The sequence below is a fragment of the Nyctereutes procyonoides genome, unplaced genomic scaffold, assembly GCF_905146905.1.
Source record: "Nyctereutes procyonoides isolate TBG_1078 unplaced genomic scaffold, NYPRO_anot_genome, whole genome shotgun sequence".
Classification (NCBI taxonomy): domain Eukaryota; kingdom Metazoa; phylum Chordata; class Mammalia; order Carnivora; family Canidae; genus Nyctereutes; species Nyctereutes procyonoides.
Window position 1 is genome coordinate 56,567,864 of NW_026575020.1, and position 11,032 is coordinate 56,578,895.

The 11,032-nt window shown below is 51.8% G+C and overlaps 1 long non-coding RNA gene across 1 annotated transcript; it reads left to right on the forward strand.

The window, feature by feature from the left end:
* Positions 1–9,764: 9,764 nt before the first annotated feature.
* Positions 9,765–10,778, forward strand: LOC129503923 (uncharacterized). Its single transcript, XR_008663258.1, has 3 exons — positions 9,765–9,892; positions 10,017–10,122; positions 10,584–10,778. It is a non-coding gene; the product is annotated as an uncharacterized LOC129503923 (long non-coding RNA).
* Positions 10,779–11,032: the final 254 nt, after the last annotated feature.

Below are 11,032 nucleotides of genomic sequence, written 5' to 3' on the forward strand. Positions count from 1 at the left end.
CAGTCAGCCCCGGGACCTGGCTCCCCAACTTGGAGAGAGGCCAGAAAAGCACAGCCACTGGAGCAGGTGACTTGGGGGCCCTTCTGGAGCGTGTCAGCGGGCAAATCTCTGGGTTTCCGCTTCAGTCACGACTCGACTCCATGGGGCTGATTACAAGTAACCTGGAGCCTGCAGCCTCTGGGCCTTTTTGTTCATTCTGGAATGTCTTGTCACATGACCTGCGACTGGCAGATATGTGTGTGTGGACCTGCGCACCTGTGTGTGTGTGTCTGGTGTGTCCTGTGGGCATGCGTGTACCCATGTCCCCGCGTGTCTGTGTGTGCCCATGTGTGCACATGTCTGTGTGTATGTCTGTGTGTGTACTGTGGATGTGTGCGTACCCATGTCCCTGCCTGTCTGTGCATGCATGTGTGTGCATCTGTGTGTGTACTGTGGGTGTGCACGTACCCATGTCCCTGCGTGCTGTGCATGCATGTGTGTGCATGTGTGTGCATCTGTGAGTGTGCACGTGACCATGTCCCCGTGTGCTGTGTGTGCCCGTGTGTGCGTGTGTGCGCGTGTGTTGAACGGCTCGGGCGGCCCCCAGGTCGCTAACGGCAGGGAGGAGATCGGTCGCTTCCCAGGCGGGGGCGGCCCCGTCCATCGAGCGGCACCAGCCAGCTGCCCGGCAGGTGGTCAGGACACGCGATGCGCAAGCCACATGCACGCGGCTGCACTCGCGCACCCTCTCTTGCACGTTCCCGCGCCCCTGGGCTGCTGCTGCTGTGTCCAGCCGCCAGGTCTAACTGACCGACGTCCAGGCCCCTCCGTTCCGCCCCGACGCGGCCGCCCTCGGGGAGCCCCCGGCTGCAGCCCACGGGTGCGGGGGGCCGGCTCCGAACCCCGCGGGGCAGGGGACCCCTGGCCTCCCAGCCTCTCGGGGCAGACCCACTACTGCGCACCCAGTCCTCGGCCCCTCCCTCAGCCCGCCCCGCCCCGCGCGCACCCCCGGGTTAGGACCCACCTGCTGCGCCCCAAGCAGCCCCCTCGCCTCCCCCGGATTCTCCGGCTCCGCGAGCGGGAGGCCCAGCCCGGCGCCGGGGCGCCCCCTGGTGGCAAAGCCGTGTAGGCACAGAGGCTGGGCCCCGGGGGGGGGGGGGGGTCCCAGCACCTTCCTAACCCCCCATCGCGGGTGGGGAGGTAAGGGGTACAGCACCCCCCCTCCTGTCCCCTGCTGGCCCCCCTCCACCTCCCAGAGTCCTAGGTTTTAGAGAATGAAACCTGTACGTGGGCGCTTCTCAGGGGGCAGAGCCACATGGACACCTGGAAAGGATACCTCCCCTGGGACGAGAGCCACCCTCAGGTGTCACCTTGGACTCCAGCCCGCCATGCAACAATAGACCTTTCATAGCAGCACTCTGCTGAGAGCACTCTGAAGCCATCTGTGCAGAACTTCTAGAATGGATAGGGGATCTTAGAGGTGACGTGGAGGGAGGGGAGGTCCTCACTTCCCCCTGGGACAATTACCAGGGACAGGAAGCGCTGACTTTCTTCCCACATCCATGGGTCCAGCCCCTGCCCGCCCCCCGGAGTCCCCCAGCCCCTCCCTGCCCTCTCCAAAGTGCACATTCCAGTCCTCGGGAAGGGCAGAGAGAGGTATTTTTCCTTTAAAAATGGTCTGTTTCTAAGCAGAAATCATTATAACGAGAGCAAAGAGTTCTATTGCAGTTACTCTGCAGCAAGCCTTATTCTAAATCTTTTAGATGCATTAACTCATTTAATCCTCCTAACGTCTTCAAGGCAGAAAATTTGTAAAATACAAAATTACAAGGAAGGGAAATAAAGCCCACAGTCCCATCATGGTTTTTCTTGCAGCTCTTCATCTGTGCACGGGGATTTTTTTGAACCAAATAATGATCACATGGCATATTAGACTCTGGCTTGGTGCCTGTTCTACTGAATATAATCTCATGACCCAGCGGCATCAGTCTTGGAAAATTGTCTTAATGGCTGCATTGTATTCCATATTCTGGATGTACTATCACTTATTTGGCCATTCTCAGGGAGGAAATTCTGTTTTTACTAAGTGTGGAGCCTACATGATACCGATGCATCAGGTTCATTTCATTCTGGTCCCTAAACTGCCTGTATACCAGCTTGGGGCTGAAGGAGCAGTAAGACTCTGGTATCTCAGATGGGGGGCGGGGGGAGGGTTTGACATGCATGTGCAGGCACGTGTGTGTGCGTGTGTGCCCGTACGCTTAGACGTACTCTATGAGAAGTTCCTAGGAATGAGTCCTAAAATAAATGAATCATGTCCCAAAGAATTGAAAATAGGTTTTCAAACAAATGCATGTATGTGAATATTCAAGCAGCATTATTCATAAGAGCCAAAAGGTGGAAACAACCTAAATGTCCATCAACAGGTGAATGGATCATCCAAATGTGGTATATCCAAAACAAACAAACAAAAAATCCAAAATGTGGTATATCCATACAATGGAATAGCATTCAGGTGTAAAAAGGAGGGAGCTACTGATACATAACATACAGATGAACCTTGGAAGCATGATTCCAAGTGAAAGCAGCCAGATGCTAAAGGTCACACAGTGTACGATCCCCTTTATATGAAATATCCAGAATAGGTAAATCCACACACACAGAAGACTGGTGGGTTGTGGGAATGAGGAAGGTGGGAGGGGGTGACTGCTTAATGGGTCTGGAGCATTCTTTTGGGGTGACTGCAATGTCTTGGGGCCAGTTAGAGGTGGTGATCACACAAAACTGTGGATGTACTAGATGCCACTGAACTGTTCACTTCTAAGTTGGTTATTTGATATCGTGCGAGTTTTATCTCAATTTTTATTTATTTTTTTAAGATTTTATTTATTTATTCATGAGACACACAGACAGAGAGAGAGACATAGGCAGAGGGAGAAGCAGACTCCCTGCGGGGAGCCCGATGCAGGACTCGATCCCAGGACCCCGGGATCACGCCCTGAGCCGAAGGCAGACGCTCAACCGCTGAGCCACCCAGGTGCCCCCATTTCAATTTTTAAACCAAAAAACAGAGCCACAGTCATGACTCCTGATTGACTAATGAGTAATGACTTCAAGCTTGGCTTTCACACAAATTACCCCTTTCTGGTCAAATTACTTCTTCCTGTTTCGTCACCTCTTTCCCAGAGCCCCGCAGCAGAGGCTGTGACCTTGCACCAGCCCGGCAACCAGCTCCCTCATCCTATCCCCTCCCTTGCCCCCCCTCCCCCCCCCCCGCTTTGTTCCCTTTGTTCCCAGACCTGCATTTGTCAGAGAAAGGACTTCAGCAAGGATGTGGCATCTGAATGGCCTTTGCAGAGGACTTTGGACCTTGCTTTTTATTTTTAGAGCATGTCCAAAGGAAACAAAAAGCCCAGCAGCCCCGAGGCAGGGTTTGGACAGTGGCCAGGCGCTTTTGAGACTCTACTGTCCTGCTCGCGAGCGCCCAAAGCGAAGTTGGATGGGCCGCGGCCCCAGCGATGCTAATCCAATAACCCAGGGTTTGTTTGTCTCCTTAAGCCAGACCCGGGAGTGCAAATCCTTTTTAATTTTCCTCCAAGACTGTAAAGCAGTCTCCCCACATGAAATTCGTTAGGAGGCAGCCCCACTTCCCCCAACCTACTCCGTGGGAGCTTAGAAGAGCGTGGAGGGCTCCCCACCCCCGCCCTGGGCATCCACCCCTCTCCTCAAATGTCTTGCCAGGCCCGGGGCATCCATTATTGAACAGAATTAAACCTTTGGTTGCTCCGATTGCTGCACACTGCAGGTGCACCCAGCACTCCTAACACGGGCTGTCAAATGGGCCCTTGCCCCTTCTGACCTTGAAACTTGGGCACAAGGAGAAAGATTAGCATTCTTCCCCCGCCCCCCACATGCCAACATCCAATCCCACATCATCTCCAGCTCTGTGCGGGGGGTGGGGGGGTGGGGGGGTGGGGGGGTGGTGACATCCTGACCAAGTGCCCAAGCGAGCTGTGCTAGGCACTGGGTAGGGGGATCGTCCTTCTCCACGCTGGGCAACTGCTCACAGGCGGGTCGGCCTGGGTGCTTTTAGCTGCAGGAACAGAGGCCCTGAATCCGGTTGGCTTTATTAATGAGGGACCTTGCTATCTCCAGAGGAGAGCAGTGGGGGAAGGGCAGGGAGCAGGCTGGTGTCAGCTGATCAACCAGTGTCACAAGGTCTCGGCCTCCTCTCTGGGCTCTGCCCCCCCCCCGCCCCCCAGGGTGCTAGCCCTGGAGCCAGGCTGGCTCCCCCCAGGGCTACTGGGTGGCTGAGGTCGCTCCGGGCATCAAATCCAGACAACAGCATCCAAAGGAAGAAAAGAGTCATGAAAACCCTTCTTAGAAGCGCTTCCGCAGACTTGCTCGGTGCTCACTGGTCAGGGTGGAGTCACATGCTCACATGCTCGTCCCTGAGCCAGTGTGATCCTGCATCAAACTGACCAGCGGTCGGTGGTCCCAGTGTGGTACCCGGACCATCAGCCTCAGTGCTGAGGGAGCACTGGTTAGAAACGCAGATTCTTGGACCCCATCCTGGAACCCCTGAATCAGAAGCTGTGGGGGTGAGCCTCAGCAGCCTGCATGTTTTAAGCTAAATTTTATTAGCTGTAATTAGTATAATTACCGTGGTTTAAACCACTGTTCAACACGAGATGAACTTCTAATTTCCTAGGGAAATAAAAATTCCCTCAACACGAATTCCTAAGATTGTATAAAATGAGGAGCATATGATTCTATATAAAAAAAGACGTTTTAGGGATCCCTGGGTGGCGCAGCGGTTTAGCGCCTGCCTTTGGCCCAGGGCGGGATCCTGGAGACCCGGGATCGAATCCCACGTCGGGCTCCCGGTGCATGGAGCCTGCTTCTCCCTCTGCCTGTGTCTCTGCCTCTCTCTCTCTCTGTGTAACTATCATAAATATATAAAAATGTAAAAAAAAGACATTTTAGAGCGCCTGGGTGGCTCAGTTGGTTAAGCATCTGCCTTCAGCTCAGGCCGTGATCCCAGGGTCCTCGGATCGAGCCCCGCATCCGGCTCCCTGATCCATCAGGAGTCTGTTTCTCCCTCTGCCTCCGCCTCTGCCTGCTGCTCGCCCTTTTGTGCTCGCTCGCTCTCTCCTTGTCAGATAAACAAATAAAATCTTATTATTATTATTTTTTTATCTAGGTGAGACCTGAAATGCTATCAGTTTTTTCAAATGGCATTTTAATAGGCTTCCCAGGAGATTCTAATGTCATGGTAAAGTTTGAGAATCCTTGGTTGAGGCCAACCATTTGGGTTGGTGCATCATTATCTATTTCTGTAGAACAAACCACCCCCAAAAGTTAGCATCCTAAACAATAACCATTTTATTTGCTCGTGACTCCATAGGTTAAGAGTTCAGGCTGGGCTGCACTGGCTGGGTCCTCTACGGTCTCACCTCTGATAGGATGGCCAGATTTAGCAAATAAAAATGCATGATGGCGTGTTAAATTTTAATTGCCAAGAAACAACAGATAATTTTTGTCCGTATAAGTATGTCTTGGGCAATTATTTATGCTCAAAAATTATTCATTGTTAACATAAAATTAAAATTGACCCAGGCATCCTATACTTTCTTTGGCAACCTAGCTTAGGATCACTTTCGTGGCTGCGGTCATCTGGTGGCTCTACAGAGCCCGGGCAGTCTGATGGCCTCGTTCCTCCGGTCTGGCAGCTGGTGCTGGCTGTCAGGTGGCATCTCCCTCCATGTGGCCTCTCCCCCTCAGGGAGCCCAGCCTGGTGGCAGGAACATTCCAAGAGGGCACATGTGGAAATTACAAAGCCTCTTGAGGTCTAGGCTCAGAATAACCTCACCTGGAGGGAGGTCTGGCCTCTGCCCTCGGCTCCTGGGAGGTGATCTCTAGGCCTCTGCAGTATCTTGCCTGATAGGGCTTTGACCCCTGGGAATCCCAACAATGTGATTCATGATGGGCTTTGGGACATGCCGTATCCCTTGCAAGCCCCAGAGGAGCCGGTAACTGTAGGTCAGCATGTGATGGGGTGAGGTCAAGCTCCAGTGGGACTCTGGACACCAAGGCTCAGCAAGCTTCCCTCGTTGGCAATACTCTTGTGTGCTGTAGCCAGGAGGAGCCTACACCATCCAGAACTCCATGGGGAGGTTGACCAGAAGCTGCAGGTTTGGACTCCTACCTGCCATTCACTTTGTCCCTTGGCTGGTTCTACTTTGTAACCTTTTGCTATTATAAAACTATAACCCCAGGCATAACATCTGCTTGAGCTCTGTGAGTCATTCTAAGTGAGGTGTCCAACTGGAGTTTGCTTGTGGGGACCCCCAAAGTCATAGCCACCCCCTGAACTTGTGGCTGGGGTCCGAATTGAGGGCAGTCATGTGGAAGACAGCTCCCGCGAACTATGTGGTTTGCTTAAACTCCATCACATGCTGCTTCTGGAACATTCTGTTGGTCAAAGCAAATCACAAGGCTAGATCGACTGAAGGCGATATACAGTAGACTCATCTCTGGATGAAAGGGTCGGCAAGGTCACATTGCAAAGGGACACTCATGCATGCATGGAAGGAACTTTGTGGCCAATTTTTGCAAATCTACTACAGACACATGAGTGTTGGGGAGCAGACACCAGGACTGTTCTACTCGGTGACCTGTTTTCCCCACAGGACTTTTCCTATGAATTCCTCAGGGCTGGGACGATGGCTTCTTCATCTATTTCCCCAATGGCCTAGGTCATATCGGGGACTTGGCATACAGGAGATCAGCGTTGGATGAATGAACGTTTGAGTGAATTGACTAACGTAAATCACATCTCAAGCTCTGCTGCACATTAGAACCACCCAGTGGGGAAAAAAAAAAGAACCACCCAGTGAGTTTTTAAAAAATCACCCACTGTTGGATGCACCTGAGAGCCAATAATTTTGAATGCAGGAGTGGTGTATAACCCAGGCCTCAGAATTTTTTTTTAAGATTTTATTTATTCATGAGAGACACACAGAGAGAGAGGCAGAGACACAGGCAGAGGGAGAAGCAGGCTCCATGCAGGGAGTCCGATGTGGGACTCAATCCAGGGACCCCAGGATCACGCCCTGAGCCGAAGGCAGGTGTCAAACCGCTGAGCCACCCAGGGATCCCCAGAATTTTTTTAGAAGCCCCCCAGGTGATCTCAATGTCCAGCTGAGGCCGAGACTCGCTATCCGGACATCCCAGGAGCTTAAAACCTCCAGCTAACGTTTGGACGCTGAGACCCACCTAGAGGGCGTGGAGCTGAACTGAAACTCTAAGTCAGGGCACAAAGACATGAGGTGTTAAATCATCCACAAAGAATGAGTGGCAGGGGGATCCCTGGGTGGCACAGCGGTTTGGCACCTGCCTTTGGCCCAGGGCGTGATCCTGGAGACCCGGGATCGAATCCCATGTGGGGTCCCGGTGCATGGAGCCTGCTTCTCCCTCTGCCTGTGTCTCTGCCTCTCTCTCTCTCTCTCTGTGTGACTATCATAAATAAATAAAAAAATTAAAAAAAAAAAAAAAGAATGAGTGGCAGGGCACCATGGGGGGTGGGGGTGGGGGTAAGTGCCCCTTTCCTGGACCGATGCCTGCTCAGGGCCTATCCCATTCCTGCCACTCCCAGGGCCTGTGTGATCTCAGCAGAGAGCGTTGCTACAAAAAAAAAAACAAAAAAACAAAGAACAAAAAAACCCGTTTTTCAGATCAAACTTCTCAATGGCTTGGCTACTGCCCAGGCTCCCAGCTTGGAGCTGCTCTGGCTTTTTTCTCGGATTTGGTCTAACGGTGCGGTTCCAGAGCCAACTCATACTTGCTCACGAGCTTGTGAAATTTTCAGGACTTTGGCAAAGCAATTGTTGAACACAACCATTATTTTTAAAATAAATAAATTGTGCAAACTTACAGTGACGTGGATTCTATAAAAAGGTCAGGAAAACTCAAGCTCATCACCTTAATTACTACATTTTAGGGCTCTCTGCGCTCCTGAGGATACTATTGTATCCGTAGGGTGGTAACTCTGATTATTCATGCTGATAGGCTGAAATCCATCGCAGTGGAGGTAGTTACAGCACAGAAATTGGTAAATACTATAAATCATGGCTTTTTTCTTTTTTTTTTTACTTTAGTCCAGAGAGTCAGTAATTAAAACTTACCAATGCACCCCTCGATCTCGAGGTTAAAAAAGGAAAGCGGAATGCCAGCCCTGGGTTTCCTCGAGTCTATGGTGAAACCAGTTGCTCTCAGTGGGAGATGCATTTGGAAAGCTTCAAGCCCCCTTCCCAGGCCCCACGCACCTGCAGTTGCTGCTGGCCCCTCTGAAAGGCTCTGTGGCCTCAGGTCCAGACTCCGCCTCCCCACCTCCTTCTGGCCTGTTTTCCGCACCCCTCCACTTTGCATCCCCATCCTGTGTTACATCCTTCCATCCCCACCTTAGGACTGATGACAGGAATGGTCCTGTTTGCCCAGGTCTGCCCTGGGAGCTGGGCTTCCCTTAGGCACACACCCCGCTGCCTGCCTTGACCCAGATCATCCTGGCATCCACACACCAACCCTGTCAAGACCCTCCCAGGGCCTGGCAAGGAGGTCGGGTATACCCCTTCCCCTTCATGCAGTTAGAACTGGTGCTCCAAGGAGCTGCAGGCAGGGCCACCTGAGCTCTCAACCCCCACCCGCCCCTCCCAAGGACACTACTCCTACCCCCCTGCAGGTAAGCAGGCACAGCCAGCTCAAACCCAACCTTAAAGGTCAGCAGGGATCACCTACCACTATAAAAACCCCAGTGCTGGAGGAAGTGCTTCCTTAACACCAGCAGACTCCTCTGAACACCAAACACCCTCCCAGTCTCTCCTGCACACCAATGGCAGCTGGGATGGGGTGGGGGTGGCTCCCCAACCGCCCCCCCACAGGCACTTCAGAACCTCCTGTGCTCCAGCCCCTGCTTTGGGCAGCCCTAAACCACACAGCAGAATTTCCCATCCTCTCTCTGCCCATGACACATTGATGAACTTCCCATCCAGTCAGGACCCACCGGGACGGAGCCGCAGGAACAGACCATCTGTCAATCGCCCTTGGACCCCAGAGCCAGTCCTGCCGGTTGAAGTGTGTTATTTGGATGCTGCAGAGAGATGTGTTTCCTTTATCTGTGAGGCCGTCAACACCTCTCCTCTAAATGACGTAAGCTCGTTCACAAGACTCAATTTTTTTCTTAAGCGATCCTTTTAATTTTTTTTTCCTAATTTCTAATCCAAGGAGAATTTACATACATTGAGATGTATGTATCTTAAGTATACAACTGGATCACTTTTAACAAATACATATCCCACAGTCTTACCAAAATACCGAACATCTCTCTCTTCCAGAAAGTTCCCTCGTGCCCTGTGCCAATCAATCCCCACCCCTCCTCCAACCACCGCCACCCCCAAGGCCACCACTGTTCTGATTTCTACCACCAAAGATCAGTTGTGCCTCTTCTAGAACCTCACAGAAATGAAATCACACAGAATGAACTCTTTTGTGTCAGGCTTCTTTAACTCAGCATAAAGCCAGATAATTATATTTAAGCAATTTTAATTTTCCATGCAGTCTGTGTGCTGGAGAAGGTTTCTAGATTTGGAATCTTTGTGTTGGAATCTAAAATAGCTTTTGTTGGGCCAAGCACATCTTCCCTGCCTCCCTCCCTCTCCCTCCAGGCTTCAAAGACCCTATTTTATCCAGACAACTTCAAAAGGACCTCTGAGCTTTGGCTCCAGGCCTCGCCCTGGTTCCCAGGGCAGAACGAGACAGACCCTGGAGACACTACAGATGGAAGACTACTGCAGGAGGGCCAGAGGTCCTGCAATTTGGTCCAGAAAACAAACGGAACGGGAAGAGTCCATGTTGGGTGAGTGTATTAATTTCCTCTTTCTACTGTAGCAAATTGCCCCAAATTTAGCAGCTTAAAACAACAGAAATTTATCAGGTCACAGGTCAGATGTCCAGGCTCTACCGGTTTCTCTCTGCTCCAGGTCTTACAAGGGCAAAACCAAGGCGTCAGCCAGGGTGGCCTCTGATCAGGGAGTTCTGGGAAGAACCATTTCCAAGGTCATTCGGGTGACGGCCAAGGTCATTCAGGTAATTGCCAAGTTCAATTCTGTGAAGTTGTAGAACTAAGGATCCCCCTTCCAGGCTGGCTGTCAGCTGGGGCCAGTCTTGGCTCCTAGAGGACGCTGACTGACACTCCTTCTCTCATGACCCCCCTGCCCCCCGCGCCCCACCATGGCAGGTTGAGTCCCTGTCATCCATGAAATCTCTCTGCTTCCTCTTCTGATGTCAGCTGGAAAAAAGTTCTCTACTACAAAGGGCTCATGTGATTAGATCCCCAGGCCCCCTACCAATAATCCAACCTAATCTCCCTGCGTTAAGATTTCTAACTTTGATTATTCCTGCAAAGTCCCTTTTGCCATGTGCAAAGTTCAGGAATCCCCAAGACCAACTTCTGGTTGATAATTCACTAGAAAGACTCATAGAACTTAGAAAATAAATCTGTTATACTCATGATTATGTGGGGTGTTTTGTTTTGTTTTGTTTTGCAGTGAGAGGACACAGATTAAAGTCAGCAGCGGTAAGAGGCTGGTGGGGCCGGGCCCAGGAGAGGCCAGGTGTGAGCTTCCAGGTGTCCTTCCAGGAGGGCCATGTGGACAGCCCTTCATTCTCCCAGCAACAATGTGTGACAACACAGGTGGAGTACTGCCAGCCAGGGACACCGACCTGAGCCTTAGGGTCCGGAGTTTTCACTGGGTTTCACCATGTAAATAGAAATGCCTGGCCAAAGGGCTGACCTCTGTCTGCAGCCCCTCCAGAGGTCAAGCTCGGATGTGTGGCCCAAGGCTCCAACCCTAAAACTTATTGTTTTCAAAGACTATCTGGCTGGCCCAAGATCCCCAGGGAAACAAAGGCTCTCTTATCAGACAGGACCTTTCAAGGGCCCCAAGGTAACTTCCCAGAAGCTGAGGGCAAAGGGCAGATCTCTCCTTGGCCAAGG